We start from the raw sequence: 13,331 nt of genomic DNA, 5'->3' as shown, positions 1-13,331 counted from the left end.
CACCAGAACCCAGGGTTCATTTCTAGGCCTAGAATTTCTCTGGTACACACACCCTTTTGTTTGGGGGCAAAACAAACAACACCAGACATTGTCCCACCCCACCCCAGCAATGCAATTTGAGATGACAAGTACAAGGAGATTACTAGAAAGACTAGGAGGCAGCTGACCTGTAGCTGGTCTATCTAAAAGATATTTGCATTTAATCTGCAGCTACTTGGGTCACCTGAGTAGCATATCACAGGCAGGAGCCCTCACCTTGGATGGAAACCAGAATGTATTCATAGCATCCACAAAGCTTTGTGGAACATGGCACTTAGGGAAGCAATCCTATAATTCATTTCAAATATATCCTTAAAATGCTTTCAGCCAAGGGAACAATAATAAGTCCTCAGCTCAATCCTTCATATGTCCTGGGAGCTGGAGAAGGTGTAGACATTAAACTAGCATCTGTCAAGCATCAGGCACCCTAGTAAATTTGTCAGACAATAATGAAACAATTCCTGCATGGTTGGGGGCAACGGGAATAGATACAACATGTACACAATTCAATCAAGCATTTAGTAAGCTCCTAGGAACTGAGCAAGGAGTATACAAACATAGCTCCTCTCAAAGAATTTAGTCTATAGGCGGAGAAAACAATTCTAGCAGATACATAGAAACCTTGGAGAAGAATGTACCAGCAACTGGGAGTTGGGGGGGGGGGGGGGAGGGAAGAGCACCAGAAAAAGCTTCATAATGATGTTACTCAGTTGTGTTGGGTTGTTTGTTTTTTTCAGTCATGTTTGACTCTTCCTGACTCCATTTGAGGTTTTCTTGGCAAGGATATTGGAGTGGTTTGCTATTTCCATCTCCAGCTCCACTTACAGATAAGGAAACTCAGGCAAACAAAAAAAAGTGACTTGCCCAGGGTCACATAGCCAGGAAATATCTGAGGTTGAATTTGAAATCAGGTCCACCTGACTCCAGGCCTGCCACTCTATCTTCAGTATCACTAAGCTTCAAGGAGATAAATCAACACCAAGAAAGTGGGGGTATATATACATAAGTTTCTCACTCTTTCTTTCTCTGTCTCTGTCTCTCTCATACACATACACACCCACAAACACACACATACAATAATTTTAAGAGATGGAAAACACAAGCAATGTATAGAACAGACCCCTTCCTTAGAAGTCCAGTTTGAGAGGCAACCTCTTGAAGCAAATTTGGAATCAAAAGGCCAGAGTTTGCATCCCAAGTTTACCACTTAATAACTATGATAATAAAGAAGCAATTTCACATTTCTGAGCTTTAGTTTCCTCTTCTGTTAAAAATAAAGGGGGGAGGGGTTGTCTAAGTTATCTGGAAAATACCTTCCTTCTCCGATATTTCATCTTCTGTGATCTTATGCTAATTGAGGTAAGAGGGCAAGGATAAACACACAGGAAATAATTAGAGAATAATATGTCAGTATATAATTATGAAGCCACTTAATAATATAAGGCAAAGTATAATTATGAAGCATTAAGTTATTAAATTATGTAGTACAGGCTAAGAGTCATAGGATTTTAGGAAAGTGATATCACTGAAGGCTGGAGTAATCAAACTGAGGTAAACATTAAGATGGGTCTCCAGATCTTTTTTTTTAACCATTACTTTTTCTCTTAGAATCAATACCGTATATTGGTTCCAAGGCAATAGAGCAGTAAGGACTAGGAGATTGGGGTTAAGGGAGTTGCCCATGGTTACACAGCTAGGAAGTGTCCGAGGCTATATTTAAACCCAGGACCTACTGTCTGCAGGCCTGGCTTTGTATCCACGGAGCGAGCGGTCTAGCTACCCCTTCAGATATTTTTTAATTTACCACAAAGGGCAAAAGTTATTTCAGAAATAACTAATATCAGAAGACCTGAGTATAAATTCTGACCCTGCCTACTTGTTTGCTGTGTAGTTTTCCTTCTTTGAGAAGAGGACTGAATTTGATCTGGGATTTTTTAAATTATTAATTTTAATTAATAAATTTAAGTTTAATATAATAAATATAATTTTCTCTCCTTTTTCACTTATTTTTAAAAAAGGTTTAAAGAAGGAGTTGAAATTTGGAGATCTACATATCTTTTTTTAAATATAGATTTTTATCAATGTCTTTAAATTTTTGCCTCATCCAAAATTTCTCCTGCACCCCTCTTCTATCCCTTCTCAAAGAGCTATCTCTTATGATAGATAATTTTAAAAAGAAAAGGAGAGAAAGAGAAAGCACCAGCAAAGTTAATCAATTCATTTTAAAAATCTGGCATATACAATGTTTCACACCCATGGAATGACCCCACCTCTGCCAGGGAGTAAGAAGGGCTATCTTCTCATATCCCTTCTTTGGGGAGGATGTTGTTCTTTCTATTTACTTTGTTGTTGCTAGTATGTTTATTGTCTTGGCCCTTTTTTTAACTTCATTTTTCATCTTTTGTGTCCATCTTCCCATACATTTGTATTTTTCATGTTCTTCATTTCTTATAGCACAAGAATATTCCATTACATTCACAAACCACAATTTGTTTAACCATTATCCAGTTAAAGGGTATCTACTTTGTTTCCAGGACCTTACTACCACCAAAAAAGTGTTACTGTAAATATTTTGGTGTGTATGGAAACTTTCTTTTTTGCCAATGACATCTTTGGGGTTTCTCCTTTCAAAATATATGGCTTCTTTCAAACAGTGGAATCACTCCTTTCAAAGGATATGGCTATTTTAGCTACTTCATTTACATAATTCCAAGTTATTTTCCAGAATGATTATGCTAAATCATATAAATCAATAAATAGCTCCACCAGCAAAGCATCTTTCCACAGCTCCTCCAACATCAACCATTACCAACTTTTGTCATCCTTGCCATATTGGCTATGAGGTGAAACCTCAGAGATTTTTATTTGCATTTCTCATATTATCCCTATGATTTGGGAAAATCCTTAATATAGGAGTCTAGGGCTCTTTAATTCAGATAGTTTTGGTTCTGACCAAAGGTTCATTCCTGAGATGATTCTGCCTGAAAGAGCTCTACAAGAAGTGATACCCCTTCCCCCAATCTAATAGAATCATAGAATTTAGAGTTGGTAGAGAACTTTGAAATTATTTAATAAAACCTCCCTCTCTTTTTCCCCCCTCAGAGGCAGAAGTGGAGTTCTTTACTTCATTCCCATTCAATTTGAGTTCAATCTTGGCTCTGAGCTTGCATTGTAACCTTCACCATCTGACCTCACCTCTCTAGCACTCAGATGAAATGAGGGGCTTGGACTAGCTGTCCTCTAAGGTCCTTTGCAATGTGCGTTGGATGGGGGTGGGGGGTGTGGTGGTGGGGGGTAAAGAGTGGTGAAGGAGAAAGTAAAAACAAGAATCATGTAACCATGGAAAATCTAAAAAAATAAAATAAAATAACATAAAATAAAATAAGATAAAATAAGGTCCTTTGCAGCTCCAACTCTACAATACTGTAATAAGTATGGTAAAGGAAGTGGAGATTTATAGGTTCCAAATATGACAAATTCCCTAAAGAGGCAGTCAATCAAAGTATAAAACAAGAGTTAAGACTAGCAATCTCAGATCATAGGGAAAACCTTAGGAAATGTTTCCTCAAAGCAAACCTTTGTCATGACTGATGTTTTTAAAATTGCAAGAAAGAATTAAGACAAAATTAATTTAGCCAAATGAGAGAGGCAGGTCCTTTCTCCAAGGCTCTCAGATGTGTCATTAACAATGCCCAGAATCTGGTAAATTCTCCTAATCATTCATTCCTACTAATTAAGTGCTTAATCCAGTTGCTAATTTTTATACCCCCTATACTTTGGTGCCCTGAGGAAAGTTTTCAGGTTCCAGAGACCTAGTTCCGGTTCTAGTAGGAAGAGTATTGAATTGTGGATGAGGAGACCTGCATTTGAATACTGGCTAGGCAACCTACTACTTGAATGCCCTGGGGCACATAATTTTCCCTTCCCTGAGCCTTCCTCCTCTGTTAAATGAGGAGGTTATACTAGCTCTACTCTTATTCTGTTTTTTCCATTATAAGACGATTCCCAGCTAGCCTCTGGCATTCTGAGACTGAAAAATCTTCCCAATTTGGATCTCCTGTGTTCTAATTCTCCCTCTAGCTCTGACACACTCAGCTCTAAGATCTTGCCTAACTGTGTAGTTCTGTTTATCTAAAACAAGTGTCCTCAAACTTTTTTGAGTGTAATGAACCTCTTGGGCAGTCTGTTGAATGAAACCTATGGACCCCTACTCAAAATAGCGTTTTTAAATACATAGGATTACAAAAAAAAATAATTATCCTGAAATACATGTTACCAATCTATACATACATATATGTATACACGCCAGCACAGGCACATGTGTGTGTGTGTGTGTGTGTGTGTGTGTGTGTGCTCAAGGACCCCAGGTTAAAAACTCTTGATTTAGAGATGAAATCAGGAAAAAGAGAGGACATCAGTCAATGAAAGTGCTGAAGAAAGAATTCTTTTACTTCAATATGGGTAAGATTAGCTAAGAAACCTCCCTTCTAGGAGGAAAGGATCCTACCCAGAGATTTGAGAGATAGATGGCAAAGGGGATTAAGATAGTTTGGATCCAGCCCCACTGGCATTTAAAGTAATCAGTGAATATAGTGAAGTTTTGCATAATTTGCAATTTTATAATTGCAAGATTAGACAGTCTATTTGAAGGGGGGAGGGGCATGGCAATGACCTTGGCAGAAGTCTTTAAAAGGCAGATCTGAGGAGGAAAGATTTGTCAATATTATACTTCTCCTATGCTATTGGACTTGAGCCCAGCCTATTCCACAATATCTGTCTGCCTGGCAGGTATGAGGACTGACTATGAAGTGATGTGATTTTTATTTTAAACAAATGGGTCAGAATTTACCCATCCAAATGATTGCAGTCCTCTTCAGAGGATTCCTGTTGGGGGTGGGGCATTGTGGCCATATAATTTGTGCCAGTGACTTTTCATAATAAATTTGAACTCTTTAATATGAAACATGGAATGTCAGAACCAGAAGAAATCTTAGCACATGAGATTTTAGAACTGGGATAGACCTTAGAACAAAGAAAGTTCGAACTGGAAGAGACTTTAGAAACTTTAGAAGAAATAATATCAGAGCTCCACATTTAAAGAAAGAGATTAAAAGTACAGGAGAGGGTAAACTGGATGGGAGAAGGAAAACTTATCCTATGAAGTCTAGTGAAGGAACTGGAAATATTAAATCTGGAGAAGAAACATACATACATGGGATATAAGTGCTGGACCTGAGTTCAAATTTTGCCTCACCCTCTTACTAACTGGATGACCTTGGACAAATCACTTAACCCTATTTGCCTCAGTTTCCTCATGTGTAAAATGAACTGGAGAAGCAAACCTCTTCAGTATCTTTGCAAAAAACAACAACACATACAAAAAACAAACAATGGGGTCAGGAAGAGTAGTACAGGACTGAAATAACTGAACAACAATAATCTTCAACTATTTGAAGGGCTATCTGTGGGAAATAAATTAGACTTGTTCTGATAGACACTAAACAATGTACCTACCCATTCTACCCTTCTGTGTAGAAGTTATATAGAGGGAGATTTAGGATTGATATAACTAAAAACTTCTATACAACTAAAGGAATCTAAAAATAGAATGGCCTACAGTTGGGAGGTACTGAGTTTTTCCTCATTAGGGTCTTCCTGCATAGTATGGATATATGGCTACTTGTTTGGCAGGGTTTTAGGGCTGTGGGGATTCTAAATCAAGTGTACTTTGAACTAGCTAGCCTCTGAGATCCCTTCCAGTTTTGAGATCCTACAATTTGGATATGGAAAGGACCTTAGAACAATGGAATGTTATCTCTAGAAGGAACCTTGATTAGGACACTGAAAGGCACTTTAAAATGTTAGAGGTAAATGTTAAGGCTGGAAGGGTTCAGAGAACATAAGTGTCAAGACTAGAAAAGAATTTAAAGCACAGAATATCAAAGCTGAAATGGATTTTCCTGACCATCTGATCACTTAAAGGAGAGAGAAAGAAATTTTGGGAATAACATTCAGAGCCTGCAGAATATTCTTTTGAATATCAGTCAGTAAGGGAGGCAGATCAAGCTCCATTGAATACTGGTTTGATTTTTAACACTAAGTAAAGCCCTCCAACCCATACACTTGATATTTTGCTCTGTTTTGGGGGTACTTTTAAATTTTTATTATTAAATGATTTATTATAAACTGAATGTTAAACAGCAACATGCCTAACTGAGCTTGCTTGATAACAATTTTCATTTAAATCTTTTCCTTCCAGGACATAAAAGATCATAACTTTTCAGGCATTCCCTCTGTCTCCCAACAGTGTTCTTTGTCCAATCAGCCACAATAACTTTTCCTCTACTTGGTCTTCTTTCTGTGTTCTTTCCTTTGTGCAGTCTATTTTTTCTACTTTGTATTATTTCCTAAAGTTCCTTTCAGATGTCTTTAATCTCATATTTATCCAGCTTAATTTCTTTGCAATATTTCCTTAAATTAATATGCCACACTTCATTCCACCCTATTCTTGAACACTTAGCATTCAGTTGTGTTTTCAGTTACAATTAATACCGCCACGGAAATCTTTGGACAGATAACTCTTTTTTGTTTTGACTAATACGTTCAGGGTATATTTCAAACAGGCAGCTTATTTGGTCAAAGGGTATGATAGTCTTTGTAACTTTGAGTGAATACTGCTCTCCAAAAAGATTCTGTAAGTTTGCAAAGAATATAGGATTCTCTACAACTCCATCAACATTCAATTTTCTTGCTTTTGGATTTTTTTTTTACTTTTCATAATTTATTATCTCAAAGTATTTTCACCTATATCCCTGAGAAAACATTCTCATTCTTATTTTATAAATAAAAATCCAAGGCTCAGTGAAATAAACTGACTAGAGTCACAGAACCGTTCCTTTTGACTCCAAGTGGAGGGCTGTTTCTATCATACCAAGTAGTTTCTTCTCTTTCATATTCCAGTCCTTTAAAATTAAAACAACATGGCAGTGGCACACTGGATAGAGAGAACTCCAAGTCTGGAGTTAGGAGGCCCTAGATTAAAATCTAACCTCAGATACTTCCTAGCTTTATGACCCTGGACAAGAAACTTAACCCTATTTGCTTAGCCCTTATCCTTCTGTCCTAGAGTTGTTTCTAAGACAGAAAGTAAGGATTAAAAAAAAAAAACCCACAAATATTTGTTAAAATGTCTTCTTTTGGTCATGTACTAAGAAATGTGATGATAAGTAAGACATGGTTCCTACCCACCCTCCCTCCAAGTGTGTATAATCCAAATGGAATATTTAATCATCATAATAACTTTGACTCACATTCACTTAGAATAGAACTTTAAGGTTTATAACTGGTTATTCAAAAATTCTCTTAGTTGCCACTCACCATAAAGTAGGTAGTACTATTCCATTTTTCAAATGAGAAACTTGGGACACAGAAACAGAAAATGACCATCTAAGGTACCACAGCTAGTCCATTTTAGAACAGAAAGATTCATAGTATCATAGATTTGGAAATAGAAGGGACTTTAGAGGTCTTTTATTCTCTCATTTCCCCTACCCATTTTACAAAGGAGGAACTCAAAGCCCAGAGAGATTAAAGTGAGTTGTTTAGGATCACACAGCTAGGAAGCTTTAGAGTTGGAATTTGAACAAAAGGCCTCTTCTCTAAATCCAGCACTTTTACCATTGTACCACACTATCTTCAAACTCGAGTCTCCCAACTCTAAATTTTAAAAACACAAAACTCTTTCCACTATTCCACAAGTCCTTTACACATACACAACTAACTATAATATAGTGGACAGTCAGAATCCTTCTTGTACACATTGTGGTTTGTTTTTTTTAAATGACAGGGTGTTTGAGGACAGAATAAATGAATGGTCTGAGACCATGATCCATTTTGGGATTAGATAGCCTAGGCACACTACTTCCACATAGCTTGTACCAAAGTGCATAGCCACCAGCCAGGTAGGATGAGTCTTGTTTGGAGTAATTTGAAAATGTGTGGATCATATCCACAGAGGCAGGATGTGGGTAAGGATAGGCAGGAGTCTGGGCTTTTCAAATACCCATCAATTTGCATTACAGACTTTAAAATCATTCATTTTTCTACCTATTCAATTTGTAATCACCTTAATGAGGGAAGAGGGGGTGATATGCATCTGAAAAGACTTGGTTAAGCAGATATCCAAAGTAATGGAATGGGAGGGCAGAATTTGAAAGAAAGGGACTTACGCCCCAAGTCGAGGAGGGTGTCCCTCCAGCCTGGAACATTTGTAGTTTGGAAACCAAAGACTCCCCACCACCACCACCACCACCACTTTTTTTTCCCTAAAGCATTCATTCTTTTGCTAAGGGCTTAAGGGTATCCAGACCTTAAGGAATATCTATCTAGTCTTAGAAACATTGAATTTGAAACTTGGAAGATCCAATAATAATAAAAGTTAACATTTTGCTTCCCTTAATGTCAAGAATGGCTTCTTAGAATTGTACATTTTTTAATGGAAGGACCTTGTTTTGATCTTTGTATCCTCAGAACTTACCCTAAAGCCTGGCCCAGAGAGAAGTGTCTTGCCCAGCTTCATATAAATAATAAGTGGAAGGGCCAGGACATGAATCCTGATACTCTGTGACTAGATGTTCTACACCACATGAATGCTGGCTCCCTTAGGACAAAGGTTGTTTCTTTTTTGTCTAAACATCCAAACTCTTAAGACTGAGCCTGGCATACAAAACACACTTTATTTTTTATTTTTATTTTTTTTATTTTATTTTAAAACTCTTACCTTCCGCCTTAGATCAATACTATATATAATATTAGAATACAGTGTATTGATTCCAAGGCAGAAGATCAGTAAGGGATAGGCAAGAGAGGTTCAGTGGACCAATGATACATAGCTAGAAAGTGTCAGATTTGAATCTAGGACCTTCCCTTTCTAGGTTCTGGCTCTCAATCTACTGAGCTACCCAACTGCCCTCAGCACTATGTTTATTGATTGACAGATGTATGGGAAGTATTGGTCCAGAGATGGGCCTTAAAGGAAAATGTTTCCTTTCTAGGTGTAACTTAGGAGCCACCTTCCAATATAAGACTTTTCCTTTTCCCAATTGTTAGTATTCCTAGCCATTACTTTGTATTTTTAAAAACATTTGCTTTCTGTCTTTTTTTTTTTTAAACCCTTAACCTCTGTGTATTGGCTCCTGGGTGGAAGAGTGGTAAAGGTGGGGCAATGGGGGTCAAGGGACTTGCCCAGGGTCACACAGCTGGGAAGTGTCTAAGGTCGAATTTGAACCTAGGACCTCCTGTCTCTAGGCCTGACTCTCTATCTACTGAGCTACCCAGCTTCCCTGCTTTCTGTCTTAATAACAACTCTAAGACAGAAAGGCAAGGGCCAGGCAAATGGGGTTAAGTGATTTGCTCAGGGTAACACAGCTAGGAAATGCCTAAGGTCAAATTTGAACCCAGGTTCCCTACAGGCCTGGGGCTCTATCCACTGAGCCACCTAGTTTCCTCTTTGTATTTTGTATTAACTGTAAACACTTTGTGTCCCTCCTGTAGTTCATATGCTCCTTGAGGGCAGATAAGATTTTTTTTCTTGTGTCCCATCACCTAGCACAGAGTATAGTTCCTAATAAAGGCTTACACAATTGATCAGATGAAGGGGCATGGTGGCTCCATGAATTGAAAGAAATTAGTGTATTATAGAAATCATTTCAGAAATTAAAAAGTGTCATGCTGCAGCATATTTAATAGAGTACATGGTCTTATTCACCATCTTACAGTGCAGCTTCTGTCATTTGTGCTATCCCAAAAGCAAGAACTTTCTAGATGCAGCCCAGATCCAATTGTGCTTTTACAATATTACTCACTTCGTCAACTACAAAAGAATATTCCTCTGAAACCTAGAAATGGTCTATCTTCCCTGTTCAAGTGTTGCTATCCATCCCTTTCCCTACTCAATGCTTTAAAAAAAAATTAAAAGTTAACAACATTTTTTATTACTTTTTCTTTTCTTTACACCAGTTACTTACCAGATAAACTTTCCCCATCATAGGACTTTCCCTTGTAACAAAGAAAAATAGCTACAAAAAACTGTTAGTGACCATACCTAACAGAGTAAGCAACATTCTGCCTCTATACTTTACCATCTATCTAGTCAGGTGAATATTTCTGGGACTCAACCCTATTTCTTTTAAGTTGTTTTTCACAGATTCCTGACTTGCAGGTGCCCAACTGATGTGTGGTGACTGTAATATATTAGGTGAGAGAGGAAGCATAAAATAAAAGAGATGACTTGAAGTCCTAGGTTCAGGTCCTGCTTCAAGACATAATGCAGGGCAAGTCACATAACCTCTTTAGGTGTCATGTGATCATAGATTGAGAGAGGCTCTTCTTTCGCAGATGAGATCCTGTGGCCTCAAAATATTAAGTTTCCTGATTTCCTCCAAGATTCAGTTTCTTTCTTTAAAAAAAATGATTTAATATAATTTATTCTCAGGTAGCTCCATCCCTCCCACCCCTCCCTGAACCACAGAAGAAATCACCTGACAAAAAGATATGTCAATATATATTATATCTTAAGTGTTTCTATTTTTCAGTTAATTCTTTGGAAATAAACATTCACAAGTTATTCTTCAAATATTAATTCTATAGCTGTATATGATGTTCTCTTATTCAATTCTTTTTACTCTTCATTACTTCATATAGTCTTTCCAAGACTTAAAAAAAGTTCTGCTCATCACTTCTTAAGTGCAGTAGTATTCCATCACAATCATATACCACAATTTGTCCAGTGATTCTCCAATTGATGGACATTTTCTCAATTTCTAGTTCTTTGCCCCAACAGAGAGCTGCTATAAATATCTTAGACTCTTTCCCTTTTTCCCTGTTCACCTTGAGACAAACTCAGCAATAAAGGTGTACCAGTTTCAGAACTCACCAGAAATAATTCCAAATTACTCTCCAAAATGATTGGATCAGTTCACATATTAGTGTTCCTTTTCTTTCACATCCCTCCAACATTTGTCATTTTGCCTTTTTATCATTTTAGCTAATCTGAAAGATGTGAGATGAAAGCTCAGAATTGTTTTGATTTGCATTTATTTAATCATTAGTGATTTAGAGCATTTTTTCATATACCTCTACATATAGCTTTGATCCTTCTTCCAAACTGATGATTCTTCATCCAAAAGTAGTCTGTTCTTTTCTTTTCTTCATTTATCAATTGGGAAATGGTTCTTGTTCTTATAAATTTGACCAACTTCTCTATATATTTTAGATATGAGACCTCTATGTGAGAAACTATGTCCTCCCTCCCCCCAGTTTTCTACTTTTCTTTTAATCTTGACTGCATTAGTTCTATTTGTACAGGAACTTTTTAATTTATGTAATGAAAATTATCTATTTATGTCTTACAGTACTCTCTATTTCTTGTTTACTCATAAATTCCTCTCCTATCCATAAATCTGATACATAATATGTTCTCTGTTTCTCTAATTTACTTATATCTCCTTTTATGTCTAGGTCACGTGTCCATTTTGATCTTATCTTAGTGAATGGCATAAAATATTAATGACTAGTTTCTACCAAACTACTTTCTAATTTGTCCTAGCAATTTTTAGCAACTAGCAAGTTCTTATCCCCAAAACTTGGATTTATATTTTTGTCAAATACAAGGTTACTTAATCTTTTACTACTTTTTGTTGTATATCTATTCTATTTTATCTTTCTATATGTTATATAGATTGGATAATAACTTATTTATAATACAGTTTGAAAGCTCATACTGCTAGACTTTCTTCCTTTATATTTTCTGTTAATTCATTTAATATACTTGATCTTTTGTTTTTCCAAATTAATTTTATTATTTTTATAAATCCAAGGAAACCAAATGGTCACCAGTAAATGTTCAATAGGAGCAGCTAGGGTGGTACAGTGGATGAAAGAAATAAGACTGGGAAAGCCTTTTTGGCAAAGATCTGGCTTTATTGTGAGCAAGAAAACCACAGAGACCAGAGGTCTTCAGACTTCCCAGCCTGAAGTCTGAGACCCTGGGTTGCAAAACACATACTCTTTAATAGTGTCATGTTTGTCCTTCACAGTAAATTCTCAACCCCCTATTTCTGAGAAATCCCCATCCCTAAGATCTCTGGAGGCCTTTATGGGTGAAGTCACCTGGTCTGACAGTCCACTGCTGGTCTGGCCACCTTCTGGTCTGGCAGATCTTGCTCCTTCTTACTTGAATCAATTTAATATTATATTATATAAGATTCATATAGTTATACATATGATTACAATTATAATTTAAGTACTACTCTGAGACTACATTCTTAATCTGGTTATATTCAGAGACTTTTGGCTAGGACTATATTCTTAATACAAATCACATACTTATACAAATACACACACTTTGTTATCACAATTCCCCTGTTTGACCCTTTCTCAAATTATTGAGGATTAGGTCAGTTACAGACTAAGCATTACACAGAATTCTATAAGGGGCATTCCTCTAAAGGCAACTCAAAACTGGAGGGGGTTATTTCCCTACTTGAGATTCAGGATTCTTAACAATAGAAATGTTAATCTAATGTAATGGACTTTGCCACTGGTAGCAATGCAACAAACCAGGACACTCCTGAAGGACTTATATGAAAGAATGCTAACCACATTGAGAGAAAGAACTATGGGAATAGAAGCGCAAAAGCAAAACATATATCACTTATCACATTTACACCTGGGTATGTGATTTGGGGTTTAGGTTTTAAAAGATAACTCTATATATAAATAAATAGGTATCAAGTGATAACATTTGTACAGCCCAGTGGAATTACTTGTCGGCTCTGGGAGGGGGGAGGAAAGAGGATAAGGAAAGAAAATGAATCACAGAAACATGGAAAAATATTTTAAAATTTAAAAAAAATTTTTAAAAAAGAATAGAAATGGGGGCAGTTGGGTAGCTCAGTGGATTGAGAGCCAGGCCTAGAGATGGGAGGTCCCAGGTTCAAATCCGGCCTCAGACACTTACTTCCCAGCTGTGTGACCCTGGGCAAGTCATTTGACCCCCATTGCCCACCCTTACCACTCTTCCACCTAAGAGCCAATACACAGAAGTTAAGGGTTTAAAAAAAAAAAAAAAGAATAATAAAAAAAAAAAAGAATAGAAATGTTATAGTTAAGGGCCTCAGTAAATGATTTGAGTTCTAAAGAGGGCCCTTTAGCTTCTTTTTTAAAGAATTTTCAATTTAGAGATAACAGTGTGAATATTCTCATTACAATTGGTGGGAGTAGGATAGATTTGG

The sequence above is a fragment of the Gracilinanus agilis genome, chromosome 2, assembly GCF_016433145.1.
Source record: "Gracilinanus agilis isolate LMUSP501 chromosome 2, AgileGrace, whole genome shotgun sequence".
NCBI lineage: Eukaryota > Metazoa > Chordata > Mammalia > Didelphimorphia > Didelphidae > Gracilinanus > Gracilinanus agilis.
The sequence above is the reverse complement of the archived record's forward strand: the minus strand, read 5'-3'. Positions refer to the sequence as shown.